Source organism: Nesoenas mayeri (assembly GCF_963082525.1).
Source record: "Nesoenas mayeri genome assembly, chromosome: 9".
NCBI classification, from domain to species: Eukaryota; Metazoa; Chordata; class Aves; order Columbiformes; family Columbidae; genus Nesoenas; species Nesoenas mayeri.
Window position 1 is genome coordinate 99,063 of NC_137557.1, and position 13,431 is coordinate 112,493.

A 13,431-nucleotide genomic window follows, 5' to 3' on the forward strand; every position below is an offset into this window, starting at 1 on the left:
TGTGGGGCAGTGTTGTGGATCTATAGGGCAGAATGGAGGTGCTATGAGGCACTGTGTGTCAGCGTGTGGTTCACTCATCTGCAGGGCGTTCAGCCTCTTCAGGGGTGTTTCACCCCACAACAGCCCCGTTGACCTCACAGCCGCCCTGACCCTCACACCACCCCATAGACCCTTGTGATCCCCCCTCCCGTCCCTGCCATGGTGTGCAGTGGAGGCGCAGCCAGCTGGAGGTGGGGGTGGGGAGGGCGCACGGTCAGCCGGAGAGGGGAGGGCGGGGGGGCCGGCAGACGGAGTTGGAGGGGGGCGCGTCAGCCCGAGTTGGGGGGGGCCCTCAGCCAGAGTTGAGGGGCGCCGTCAGCCGGAGTTGGGGGGGGCCCCGTCAGCCGGAGTTGGGGGGGGCCCCGTCAGCCGGAGTTGGGGGGCGGCCAGGCTGCCTTCACTGTTTTCTGAGCAGGAGCTGCAGTGGGAAAGGGAAGGAAAGGGCCGTTATTTGTGTCACAGTCCTGGGAAACAGCCCCAAATCCCCCCGCTTCAATATTAACCCAGTGAGCAAATTAACTGCCAAAAAAATGGATCTTAAAAGCTTCTTTGAGCACAAATTATACTAAAAACAGCCCCAAAATGAAGTAAATTGAATTTGAGACCAAACAGCCTTAAAAATCTCAAAAACCCACCCAGTATGGTCCCTCACAGCTTTATATAATAAGATATATATGTAAAAATAGATTAGATACATTACATAGTAATTATATAAATATAGATATTAATATTATATAATGAATATCATTATTACAATATTAGGTTATATATCATTATATTATGTCATTATATATTAATTATAAATTACATTAAGTAATATCAATGAATATTAGTTGATCAGTTAATTATATCAGATTATATATTATATATATTTCTACTATTCATCATATTATATCATTTATAGTAGTATATTACTATATTGATTTTAACTATAGATTTAATATTAATATATTATTTAATAAATTAAATATATATATAAATTAAATATATATATATTAAATTAAAATTAAGTTAAATTAAATTAAAATATATAAATAAATTTAAAAATACAGTGTAAACAATTAAGTGGGTTTAGGGAGGCGGTGACCAATCAGCGCCTTCCTCTCCTCAGAGGCAGCGACCAATCAGCACCTTCCTGTCTCTCGGAGACAGCCGAGCGGGGCTGAGCCCGCGGGAGGCTTTCCCGCCAGACGGCACCGGCCAATCAGCGAGCGTCTCCTCGGCCCCCCCAGTGTGAGGGGAGAACGGGACGGGGGAGACAAAATGGCGGCGGGTTAAAAAAGCCCAATTTGTTCCCGCTTAAATATTAATTCAGTAAATTACAAATAAATAGATTTTTAAAGCTTTTTTTGGGGCGCAAATCAGCACAGATCCGGGACCCCCAGCTCTGGACACGTTCAATAAAGTGAATTCAGCCCTAAAACCTCCTCAAAAAGCAACAAAATGCCCCTCCCGACTCTAAATACAATAATTTACACACTTATTTCAACAACTATTTAAATTATTTTAACAATTACTAATTTAAACAATTAAGCGGCTTTAGGAGCCTCAGAACCGCCCAAAATGCTCAAAAAAAACCTCATAAAACCTCAAAAAGCCCCGTTTAAATATAATAACTTAAATTAATAAGCGGTTAAAAGAAAAAACCGCATTTAGACTCGCAGTCCTGGGAAACAGCCCCAAATCTCCCCCGGGCTTTAAATACTAATCTAGTGTATAAATTCTTATCTATAAGTAGATTCAAAAAGCTTTAAAGTCGCAAATCGGCCCCTCCAACTTTAAACGCGTTAAATAAACCTTTTAAAAAGCCGATTTAGACCCAAACGGCCCCAAATGGCTCCTCACAGCTCTAAGTAATTAAAACAACTCAGCGTCCTCAGGAGCCTCGAACCGCCCGAACCCAGCTCAGCGAAATAAAACCCCAAAAAGCCCCTTCAAACATAACACTTTAAATAAATAAGGGCTCTAAAAAAACCCGATTTGGACTCAAAATCCCGGGGAAAAGCCCCAAATCTCCCCGAGCTTTAAACTTTAATTCTCCCGATAAACCCTCAATAAACAGATTTTAAAGGCGCCTTTTGGCACAAATTGGCACCCAAAAAATACGCTAAAAAAACTTTTAAAAGCCGAATTCGACCCAAACCAGCCCCGATTGCTGAGAAAAGCCCCGAACCAGCTCCTCCCGGTTTCAACACAACGATTTAAACCGTTAAAGCGGCTCCGGTGGCCTTAATCGCCCCCCGCCCCCCCCATCACAAACCCGCGGCTTTAAAACCCCAATTTCGATCAAAACCCCCAGATACACCCCAGCCCGCCGGTCACTCATTAACCCGCCGAGCCCCAATTAACACCCGCACGATAACTACCGCCCTAACCCGCCCCGTTAACTGATTCCGGCCGCCGTTCCTGCCGCTCCCGGGTTTCCCGCCGCGGGGGCGGGGGGGGGGGGGGGGGGCGGCCGGTTCGTCAGCGCTCAGGAGCTCCCGCAGCCGCTGCCGCCTCCACGTTTCCAGTCTTGCGCGCGCTCTGCACCGCCCCCTTTATCACCTCCTTGTCCCGCCCAGTCCCGCCCCCCGCCCGCCCTCCGGCCAATGGGCGAGCCTCCCCCCTCAGCCGCGCTGCCCAATCAGCGCTTCGTTGCTGTGGGCGAACGTCGGCGGGAAAACGGCGACCAATCAGCGCCTTTTCTACTTCAGGGGCGCTAGCGAATCAGCGCCTGGTACTGCGAACGTCAATCAGTGCCTTCCTCCCCTCAGCGACAGGATGACCAATCAGCGCCTTTCTCCCACCCTCACGGGGAATGCCACGTGGGGATGAGCCAATGGGCGACTTCCGCGGCTGATACCTCAGCCAATCAGCGAGCGCCTCCTCCCTCCCTCGGTATAAAATAGCGAACGCGAACAGAAGGGGAAGACAAGATGGCGGAAGAGGAGACGTTATGGCGGCATGTGGTGGCGATTGAGGACGAAGGAGGACAGTTGGGGCTGGGCGGAAAACCGGCGGCAGCAGCAGGGATCGGGGGACGTAGGGGGCGGAAAAGCGGCGGCTCCTGCAGCAGCAGCAGCGATCGGGGGATGTAGGGGGGCGGAAAGCGGCGGCTGCTCCGGCCGCGGCAGCAGCAGCGATCGGGGGATGTGGGGGGGGCGGAAAGCGACGGCTCCTGCGGCCGCGGCGGCAGCAGCGATCGGGGGATGTGGGGGGGCGGAAAGCGGCGGCTCCTCCGGCCGCGGCAGCAGCAGCGATCGGGGGATGTGGGGGGCGGAAAGCGGCGGCTGCTCCGGCCGCGGCAGCAGCGGCGATCGGGGGATGTGGGGGGGCGGAAAGCGGCGGCTGCTCCGGCCGCGGCAGCAGCGGCGATCGGGGGATGTGGGGGGGGCGGAAAGCGGCGGCTGCTCCGGCCGCGGCAGCAGCGGCGATCGGGGGATGTGGGGGGGCGGAAAGCGGCGGCTGCTCCGGCCGCGGCAGCAGCGGCGATCGGGGGATGTGGGGGGCGGAAAGCGGCGGCTGCTCCGGCCGCGGCCAGGACGTGGCTTCAAGGGCACCGGGGGAGCGAGACCGCGCGCTGTAGGGCCGGGGGCTCCAGGGGTCCCGCAGCGGCGGCCGTGGGGCGGGATGGGGCGGCTGTGGTGATAACCTGTGGGGCACTTCAGTGGCTGCCAAGGGGCTCTTCAGAGGCGAGTCTGGAGCTCTTACGGGGCAGGAACAGCGCTGCTATAGCGGTACCTGTGGGGCAGCCATGGAGTTACTTTGGGGTCACCTATTGGGGGGAGGCGGGGGGCCGCGCGCAGCTGAGTGCGGCCCCACCCACCGGGGTGGGGTCAGTGCTGAGGGGCGGGGACTGTGAAGAAACGCCCATTGGGAGGCCTGCTTGAGGAAAGTGGGCAGGGGGTGCAGCCTCCGTGTGCCACGCCCCCATAGGAGGAGCCTCTTGGGGAAGGGAGAGGGACACGCCCGAGGGGGGCGTGGCTTAGGAAAGGAGAGGTGGAGCCGAGATAAGGGTGGGCTCTGTACAGCACGTGCTCTGAGGGGGTGTGGGTTAGCAGGGGCTGAGTTTGGGGGTGGTGCTGTGGGCGGGGCTTCGATGCACCGTGCTGCTGGGGGGTGGGCGCGATGAAAGGGGAGGGGTCTGTAAGGGACACCCGCCTCGGGGAGGGCACAGACCGGCAGGGGCGGAGCTTGGACAGGGTGGAGTTGGGGGTGTGGCTTTCTCAGACCACGCCCTTGGAGGGAGAAGCCGGACTGGATAGCACACTGAAAAATTAAAATTAACTGTTGTTAACCACATCGAGTTTGCTGTCTTTTTATTTTAACTCAGAGGTAATTAATAGCCGTCATGTTTTTGCACAACCCCAAAAAAGCTGTGCTTAAATTCAGACTGTTTTCTAATTTTATTTTACATCAAAATATCTTTTACTGTTCTGTTGGCAATCATTACTGCCTGGGAACTCTTTACTGCCTTTATTTATAAACAGCCACTATTTAGTGGTTCCTTTTAACTTCTCTTTAAAAAAAAAAAAAAGTAACCTTTTGACTCCGTTTGGTTCTGAGCTTTGTTGCCTCCAATCTCATGTCTCTGTTATAATTTAAATACGAAACACTCCCGATTACTTTCTACTGCTGTTTAACATCTAAAGCTTCCTTATTTTGTTTCCTATGCAGTCATTCGTGCCTGCAGTTTATTTCATAACGGTTTTTTAAATGTAGCTACCAATGACTCCACATTAGTTTTCTGCCTTTATCATTTAAAAGGAATTCCAAACAATGTGCTTTTTAAACGAGGATTCAGATTGGGAATAACCGCTGCCTAGTTCACCAAGTAACAGCTGCAATTAAATTTAGTTATTGCTCACGCCTAAATAATTTCATTTATTTACACTTTAACATTTTCATCATTACATTACTACCAGGCAGATTAACTAGCACACATTATTTTTTATTATAGATATAAACTAGAGGTTTTTTCTCTACAGGTATTACTTCCAATCAGTGCTCCAGTATTTATATTCCACTCTTTTAAATTTTACTACATAAATTGGGGATAATTACTGTCTGCAGAGTCTTGAGTAACAGCTGGAGTAGATGAGAGGCATTATTTACTCCCAAAGACTCTTCTGGTTACTCTTATTTAAGTTTTAATTCTAAATGTCTTACAGTAAGTAAGCAGTTACAATAATAAAACACAAGGACCCTGGAATTTCCAGGAAAACCCACCGCAGCGCCTCGACGTGTCCAGAGACTGTCGGTGCCGGCTCCGCCAGCAACGCGTCCAACGAACCCCACGGTGCTGCTGAGGCTGCGGCAGCGCATGGAACCGACCGGAGCGCGGGGAGGAGACTCAGCCCAGCAGGTACCGCACGCAACGTGAAACACCGGGCAGCGCAACTTCATTTCAAAGGAGGAACACGCACATGGAGCGCAAAGGATGTTATTCTGCACGGGACACGCGCTGTCCTTAGCAGCTGCGCAGCAACACTGTCTCTGAGTTGCGCGTCCATCCAGCCGTCTGCCCACCCTGACGCGCTCACCTGCAGACGTACTCAGCTGGACACACACACGTGTACTGGGGAACTCGCACCAGCGCTACGTTCTGGGGAGGAGCGAAGGACAAGGCAGCAATAAATCCTGCAAGAATCCACCTCTAATATACTGTAGATCAACAATGACAGTTGTAAGTCACAGAGACTCCTCATTTTCTCTCTGACTCTCACAACAGTAATAAGTCCCGAAGGATGGAAAACACCAGGATCGGCTGGGAACGACAACAAAGGTAGGTCAAAGAAGGCAAATGGGGGCTCTCAGGGGCCCCAAAAGACAAGCTCAGCTGTCCTGAGAGGAGCAGATGGGAATCAGAGGAGTTCTGAGGGGATCGCGGTGGGGGGCTGTCCTGGTTTTGTTAAAAAACAAGCTTCTCTTTTAGTGAATTTGCCTGTCAGCTAAAGCTTCACATTAGCTGCATTTTCCTAGAGAACCAGATACCTGTTTTGGTAAACAGAGCAATGGAATGCTAACTTGTTGCTAAGGACAGATTCACATCTTGCAAGAGGGGCAACAAGAAACAGGTGACCAAGAAACTGACCAATGGTGTATAACATCCCATTCACGTGAATACTTCATATAAAAGTGGGAGATCACGAGGATCTTGTCCTCTTGGCCTCTTTTCGTCCCTTCTGCTTATGGTGACATTAGGAGAGGACCTTGCTAGTCGTCCCTGCGAACTGAGGCCTAGTGAGAAACTGAATCCAGCTCCAGTTGTCTGCAGAGTCCAGTCCAGGACTTCGGGTGCCGGCTCTGCAGGTGCTGAGACATTAAAGATTGGTTTTGTATATTTTGTATGATTTTCTCTATTCTTATTAGTAGCATTAGTAAAACATTGTTAATTTTTCCAACTCTCTTCTCTCTGTCCTTCTTTCCCTCCCGATCGCCTGTCCTGAGTGGGAAAGGGGAGAGGGAGAGGCAAAAGGGGGAAGTGGGGGAGAGAGGGGGTTAACAATACGTCTGCCAGGGTGTTACTGTCACCCCGCAATCTAAACCCTCGACAGGGGCCAACAGATGGGCGGTCCTGAGAGGAGACAAGAGGGAAAAATGAGGCCTCTGGGATGTGTCACGAGCAAATGGGCAAGTTTTGAGGGGAATTTAATGGGGCAAAGGTCAAACAGGCACCGTGATGCCACCAAAGAGCCTGCAGGGACCCAAAGGCAGGCAGGGTAATCGCAGAGGAACTGGAAAGAAATGGGTTTCTGAGGGAACCAGGGGGCGAGTAAGCTTGTGAGGGGTCCAGAGGCAAAGGGATGTGTCCTGAGGGGAACAAATCGGAAGGTTCTTACCTCTGAGAAGTTGTCCTTGACTTTGGTTCCACCAGCAGCCGTCCTGTGGTCCCGGCACAGCCTGAGGATCCCTGACCCGCACCACCACAACCTTTAACAGGACATTGGGCCGTTCTAGAACCTGAATGACAAACAGTGAGTATTTCTCTAGGACAGCTTTGATGTGAGATTGTTCTGTTTATCCTGCAGGGGATGGGGAGTAATTTCTCCTCCCCACAGTACCACTGAACACCCCGCCCATGACTCTTCAGGCATTTTGGGGCTGTAAGCCCCCATCTCTCGCTGGCCTGCTCCTCCAGTAACATCATGGTCACGCCCTGAGTCCCCCCATTTATTCACTCCAAAAAGAAAAGGTAGAAAAGGAAAACAGTCCCAGCTGCCAGCTCATTACTTTAAAATGCCATTTACCTATGTACATACCAGAGCCCCCAAAAACGGGGGGGCAGCGCCACGAACAGCCGCAGCCACGTCCCACAGGCCGGCAGCCGTACCCCGGCACGCTGGGGACAGAGGACGGTGCCGCGAGTCCTGCTCCCCCGACCTGGGCTGGGGGCTCTGCTGAGCATGGGGCGGTCACAGCTCCCCCTCTAAAACACAGGAATTCCACAGCAGAGTTCCACACTGGGGCGGCCGGCTGCAGCGCCGCGCTTTGCCCCCAGCCTTTCCTTCCTTGTCCACTTTATACAACGGCCTCTGCTCATCACATCTCATCCAGGCTGCTCTACTCGCATCATCAGCGGGCGGTTCCCCAGTCTCTTTCCTGCCAGCTAAAATACCCCCCAACGGGCTCTTTTTCACAATGACGCTCCTACGCCGTCCTCCCGTTACGCGTCACGCAGAACGACGCGGCTCATCTTGGAACAAAGACAGGCAATAACTAGCAACGCTTACAGCACCGCTCCACGCATAATACTAAAGCCTACCCACGACATACCGCCCCCACAAGCTGTGCTCCAACTTGATCCCACCCTCTCCAAAACAAAACAATTCCGCCACGCAGCTCCAATCTATCCAACACTCAGCACCGCAATCAGGACACTCTGCAACGCAGGCGGCTTCGCAACGCTCACGCCCCTTGCGCGTTAAAGCCGCGGCAGCTTCTGCTGTAGTTATTGCCGTTCCAGTGCATAGTCAAAAACCAAGGCTAAGCCGCGTTCTTTACTTCATTTCATGAGCTTACTTATAACCCTTTAGTTTCTCGCTGACCACGCATCTGTGAATTCTTAGTTAAATACAAACTAAGCTCTCAGCTTCTAAACAACGTGTTACTTAACCTTCCGTCTCCCTTTTGTCGTGCAGAAGGATCCGAAAGGCGAAAAACGTCCCCTCGCCGTGCAGGCGGTCAGAAAGCCTTTCCCGCACGTCAACCGCTTAAGGAGGGCTACATCTTCTATAACTTCAGCGCAGCATACGTTAACTTGGCAGCTTCTCTTCAAAAGCGAGAAAACAGGGACAGGCGTCTGAAAAAACAAGGCAGAGAACAAAGCAGCTGGGAACATCGTGTCACTTACACGTGCACGTACCACCACCCCCCAAAACGGGGGGGGGCTCCCCTAGGAAAACAAAGCGGGGGCAGCGCCCCAAACAGCCGCAGCCCCCGGCCCACAGCCCGGCAGCTGCCCCCCGGCACGGCAATGCTGCTGGCCAGCCTGAGAAGGGACCTGTTCGTGCCGGCCAACATCGATACCCCCCCTTTTCCAGGCACTTTGGAGAACTCTATTGGCCAGAGTTGCCCTGCTACATTTCCCTCGTCCAGTTGCTCTTGTCTGTACCCTGTATCCAGTACTAAGGTGGTTTTCTAGACACGTTTCACATTGCCGGGTCACTCGTTCGCAAAGAGTTTATAAATTCGCTCTTACCTTTTCGCCTAATCTCGACAGAGCGCATCAGCTCCTCACGCCGCGAGGCACCGCTGCCCTCCCGTCGCCGGTGACAGCTTCTTTGGACCCTAATTCTAATTCGGCTAGAAATCTCCTATTCATTTCTTAGCCTCTTTGTTACAGTTTCCTGATCAGTGTTTCCCTTCCGAGGCCCTTTGCAACGCGTGGCGGCGGCTTTTCTAGCAACAGCACAGCTTCCAGCAACTGGAGCATCATGTTCAATCCGCCTTCCTTGTGCTGTGAATAAACTTGATTCTTTTCAAATGGCTTCAAGGGCACGCACCATGCGAAAAACCTGCTTAGGATCCGTGCAAATATTAATCTTCTTCTCTTTGCGTAATTCTAAAGCTCGTGTGAGAGCAATTTCTTCAGCTTTCTGGGCAGAAGGCCCTGCAGGTAAAGGTTTCGCTTCCCTTACCCGCTGGGCAGCCGTCACCGCACGCCCGGCTTCGCGTACCCCTGGCTTTACGCAAAGCCGCTCCCGTCAGCGACCCAGGAGCCTTCGGCATCCTCCAGCGGCCGGTCCCTTCAAGCCGCTTCTGCCGTTGCCAAGCACTCGTGGGCCACCGACCGCAAGACGGATCCGCTGAGGAAAGAAGCCGCACCGACAACGTTAGCAGTAGCAATATTTACACCATTAAACGTTCTAAGGAGGCACCGAGGGAGGGATGTTGTTTGCACACAAACGGGGACCTGACCCCCGTCGGGGGGACGGACGCTGACACGCAGAGACCTGACTGCGAACCCCGCGGGTCAAACAGCGGCTCTGCCCCCCGGCAGCTTCTCCGCAAAGGCGAGAAGAGAAAGCAGGGACAGGCATCTGAAAAAACAAGGCAGAGAACAGAGCAGCGGGGGGGACAGCGGAAAAGAGGCCGGAAGAGCACCGAGGAACAGGGCAGAGGAAGAAACAAATCGGCGCGGCGGGGCGGAGACGGGGCAAAAAAGCCCGGCACGGCCAACGGGACAGGGAGGAACGCGGCCACGGGCGGGGAGCGGGACACGGGGACGCAGCGAGAAGCCACGGGACGCGGGGAGATACCAAAAAGGCGGCAAAAAAGACTCTTTAACGCTGCTCTGAAAGCGTTACACGGCAGGCAATTTCAATACAGCGCGCCGCACGCTCAGAGGATCGCCCCTGTCATCGAGCGTGCGCGTGACTCACGCTCCTTGCTATTTATGACATACACCTATTGCACATTCATTTGCTGCTAGCGCTTAGTTAATGCCTTAAACAGAAGCGCTTTCCATAACGCCACCCTCCGCTGGCAGTCCATCGGCGGTACGCCAGAGTGTCCGTCAAGGGTCTCCAGTGGTCCCCGGTGCCCCCCCGCCCCGGTGTCGGCTTCTCGACCTCATCTCTTGAGCACGCCCACTGCCATTTGGTGCTGCTACTCCAGTAGCTCCTTCTCCAGTCAGTGGAACGTTCCCTCTTCCCAGCCTGCGAGCCAAGGACATCCCGCTTTGCCCCACCTCCAGTCCCTACAGAGCTAGTTTTGCTCCGTTAGGTTTCTGTTACGTTAGGCCTAGTCTTGCTACCTCATGCCGAGGGCTTTCTAAAAGACTTTTGCTCCTCCTATCAACGGGAAGCAAGAGGGAGAGCAACGGGCAAAACCGATGGCAGAGCCAGAGAGACCGCGGGGAGCACAGGGGGCTGGAGGAGGAAAGAGAGGAACGAGGAGCCCCGCGGAGAGACGGAGGGCAGGGAAAAAACAACAACACAAGAGAAAAACGGGGCGGGGGGCAGCACGAAGGCTCAGAACAGGAACGAGGACGGAAACAGCGCCGTACAGAATGAAGAAAGCCAGCAACGCGGAGCACGAGAAAGGCACAGAGAGACAAGGCGGAGGGAGGGAGGAAGGAAAGAGAAAGACAGGAAGGTCGGGGGACAGAGCAGCACGTACAGAGGCAGAGAGGAAGAGAGCAGCGGGGGCGGCAGAGCAGCGGAGGCGACAACGGGCCAGAGAAAGCGTGGGGAAAAAGGAGACGGAGGGGCAGGGAGGCGCCAGGACACACAAGCCGGGGACGAGGCCCCGAGGGCCAGGGACTCACAGCGGCTCTCGCTTTCCGTGGCTGCCAGGAGGCTTCTAACAGCTCAGACGCTCCTGTCTCCTCCTCTCCTCCCTCGGGGCGCTCGGCCGTCCTCAGCCTAGGAGAACACGGTGGGGTGTCAGGGCTCCCACGAGACGAGGCTTCGGGGACACGCAGCCTCGCCGGCTCGCTCGCCACGCAGCCGTCCCGCTCCAGGATACGCGCACGGACCCTGCCGCACGCCACGCAGAGGGACCCTTCGCCCTCCGCAGAGAGGGGCTCTCTCTCTTGCCCGCCGCAGGAAGCAGACGTCGGGCCCACGGCCCCGCGTTTCTTCCTCTTTACCTCTCCCCAACCTCTCCGGCTCCAGCCGCGCCAGCACCCGTCCACGGACGGGACGCGCTTCCCCGTCCCTTTGCCCTCTGCGCTGCGAGACGAGCCTCGCCAGCCCAAGGCGGGCGCAGCCCATGGCATATCCGGGGGGGCAGCGAACGGCCACATCCTCAGCGTGGCCTCTGGGAGCGGGAAAGAAGAAGCAGCGGCCGTTACCACCGTAGCTCACCCCTGCCTGAGCCTGCTCCTTGCGCAGGGGCCACCGGAGAGGTGCCGAGGGCCGGCTTGCCAAAAAAAACGAGGATTGGGATTAACCCTCCCAAGGGGCCCCCAGGTCTACCTCCCAGGGCGGGGGCCCCCAGGTCTACCTCCCAGGGCGGGGGCCCCCAGGTCTACCTCCCAGGGCGGGGGCCCCCAGGTCTACCTCCCAGGGCGGGGGCCCCCAGGTCTACTGCTCCTCCTTGGTGAGGGCCCCTTATGAGACGGCAGCTCTGGCGCAAACGCACAGAGAAGCTGCTGCAAGACTTAAAACCTTCAAGATGCTGGGAAGAAGTGCCAGTCCCTTAGACTGGATGGGTAGAGAGCAGAGCTGCTGTCGCAGCCCAGAACTACACCATAAAACACAACTGACCGGAAACGTTCAAGATGCAAGAACCGTGCACCCTTTCGGCTGTCGATACAAGAAAACCAGCACCCGACTGGTGCTACCCCGATCGGCACCGGCTTGCCAGACCCCGGGATGGCGCTTGAAATGGCTTTCGTGCCCCTGGAGCGCAACGGTAGCCCAGGATCGTCTGACAGGCGCGAGGCGCGCTTCCCGAACTACGCGACAACAGACGCGGGCTGGAGCTGCCCTGCCCGGCGCACGCTGGCGTGGCGCTGTAAAGTTCCCTGACCCCGTTCATCTGCCCAAAGGGGACTGCTCCTGGACTGCCCTTTTCTGCCTGAGAACTTTAAACCCTCCCTGCAGTTCCCAGCCCCTTCCCAGCCCTCGTGCCTCCACTTAACTTTTAGAGGGACAAGGGACCAGATCCATCTTCAACAGAGGAAAACGCCACGTGGGCTAACGGGGATCTTCCTGCAGCTCTCACTTTCTCCATCATCACCTACAATAAGGAAAGCAAGGACATGCCTACGATTAGGCACCCGAATAATATTTATCGGTAGCAGTCTACGAGTCATTGCTCGCCTTGGCTGAGCTCCGGGAGGTACGTTTGAACGATCTACCGGGGGCCGCTGCACGCTGCAAAGGTCCTGGAAACAAAACACTCTTCTAGGAGAGGAGATTATATTAACAGCTATTAATACAGCAATGCAAACCAAAACACAACACTCCATCTTCATCATAGTCAGGAATTACTGGAAAATGCAAAGCCCCCGGAACTGAATCAGCCAATGAAACATAATGACAAACAACCTTTCTACTACAGCTGCTACTGAACCTTTGCCGCGCCCGAAGCTCTTGCCTCAAACGGACACCTCCGCTTCTCCTAAGACGTCTGCCCACATAGCTGAAACAGCTCAAAAGCTGCCGACTGCCGAAAGAGCAGCAGAGAACCGGCACCCAAGCGGTCCTGGAGCTGAATGAGCTCCCTCCCCGGGGACTGGGGCTCAAATACCCTGAGCCCCGCCCACCCCTTCCTACAATCCCCTGGGAAGGGGAGGGATCAATCACCCCAGGCCCACCCACCACCCCGATCAAATCACCTGGAATCTCACTTGAAGTGACAGCACCTGCACTCCTGTCGGGCTCTGCCAGACACTGTTGGTTTTCGTGAAGCCCTGTGCGGTTGATCTGTAGGGCAGAGGAACTGTGGGGTGCTGTGGGGTTACACTGTGGGTCTATAGGGCAGAGTGAACAAGATACGGGGTGCTGTGGGACAGCACTGTGTGTCTATGGGGAAGAACAGAGTCACTATGGGGTGCTGTGGGGCACTGCTGTGGATGTATGGGGCAGAGTACAGGAGCTATATGGTGCTGTGGGGCAGTACTGTGGGTGTACAGGTTGTTCAAATGTAGCTACCAATGACTCCACATCAGTTTTCCGCCTTTATCATTTAAAAGGAATTCCAAACAATGCGCTTTTTAAACTAGGATTCAGATTGGGAATAACCGCTGCCTAGTTCACCAAGTAATAGCTGAAATGAAATTTAGTTATTGCTCACGCCTAAATAATTTCACTTCTTTCCACTTTAACATTTTTATCATTACATTACTACCAGGCGGATTAAGTAGCACACATTATTTTTTACTATAGATATAAACTAATTTGTTACGCAAGAGCAGCACCAAACAGAACACTGTAGCATAATGCAAGTAAGAATGAC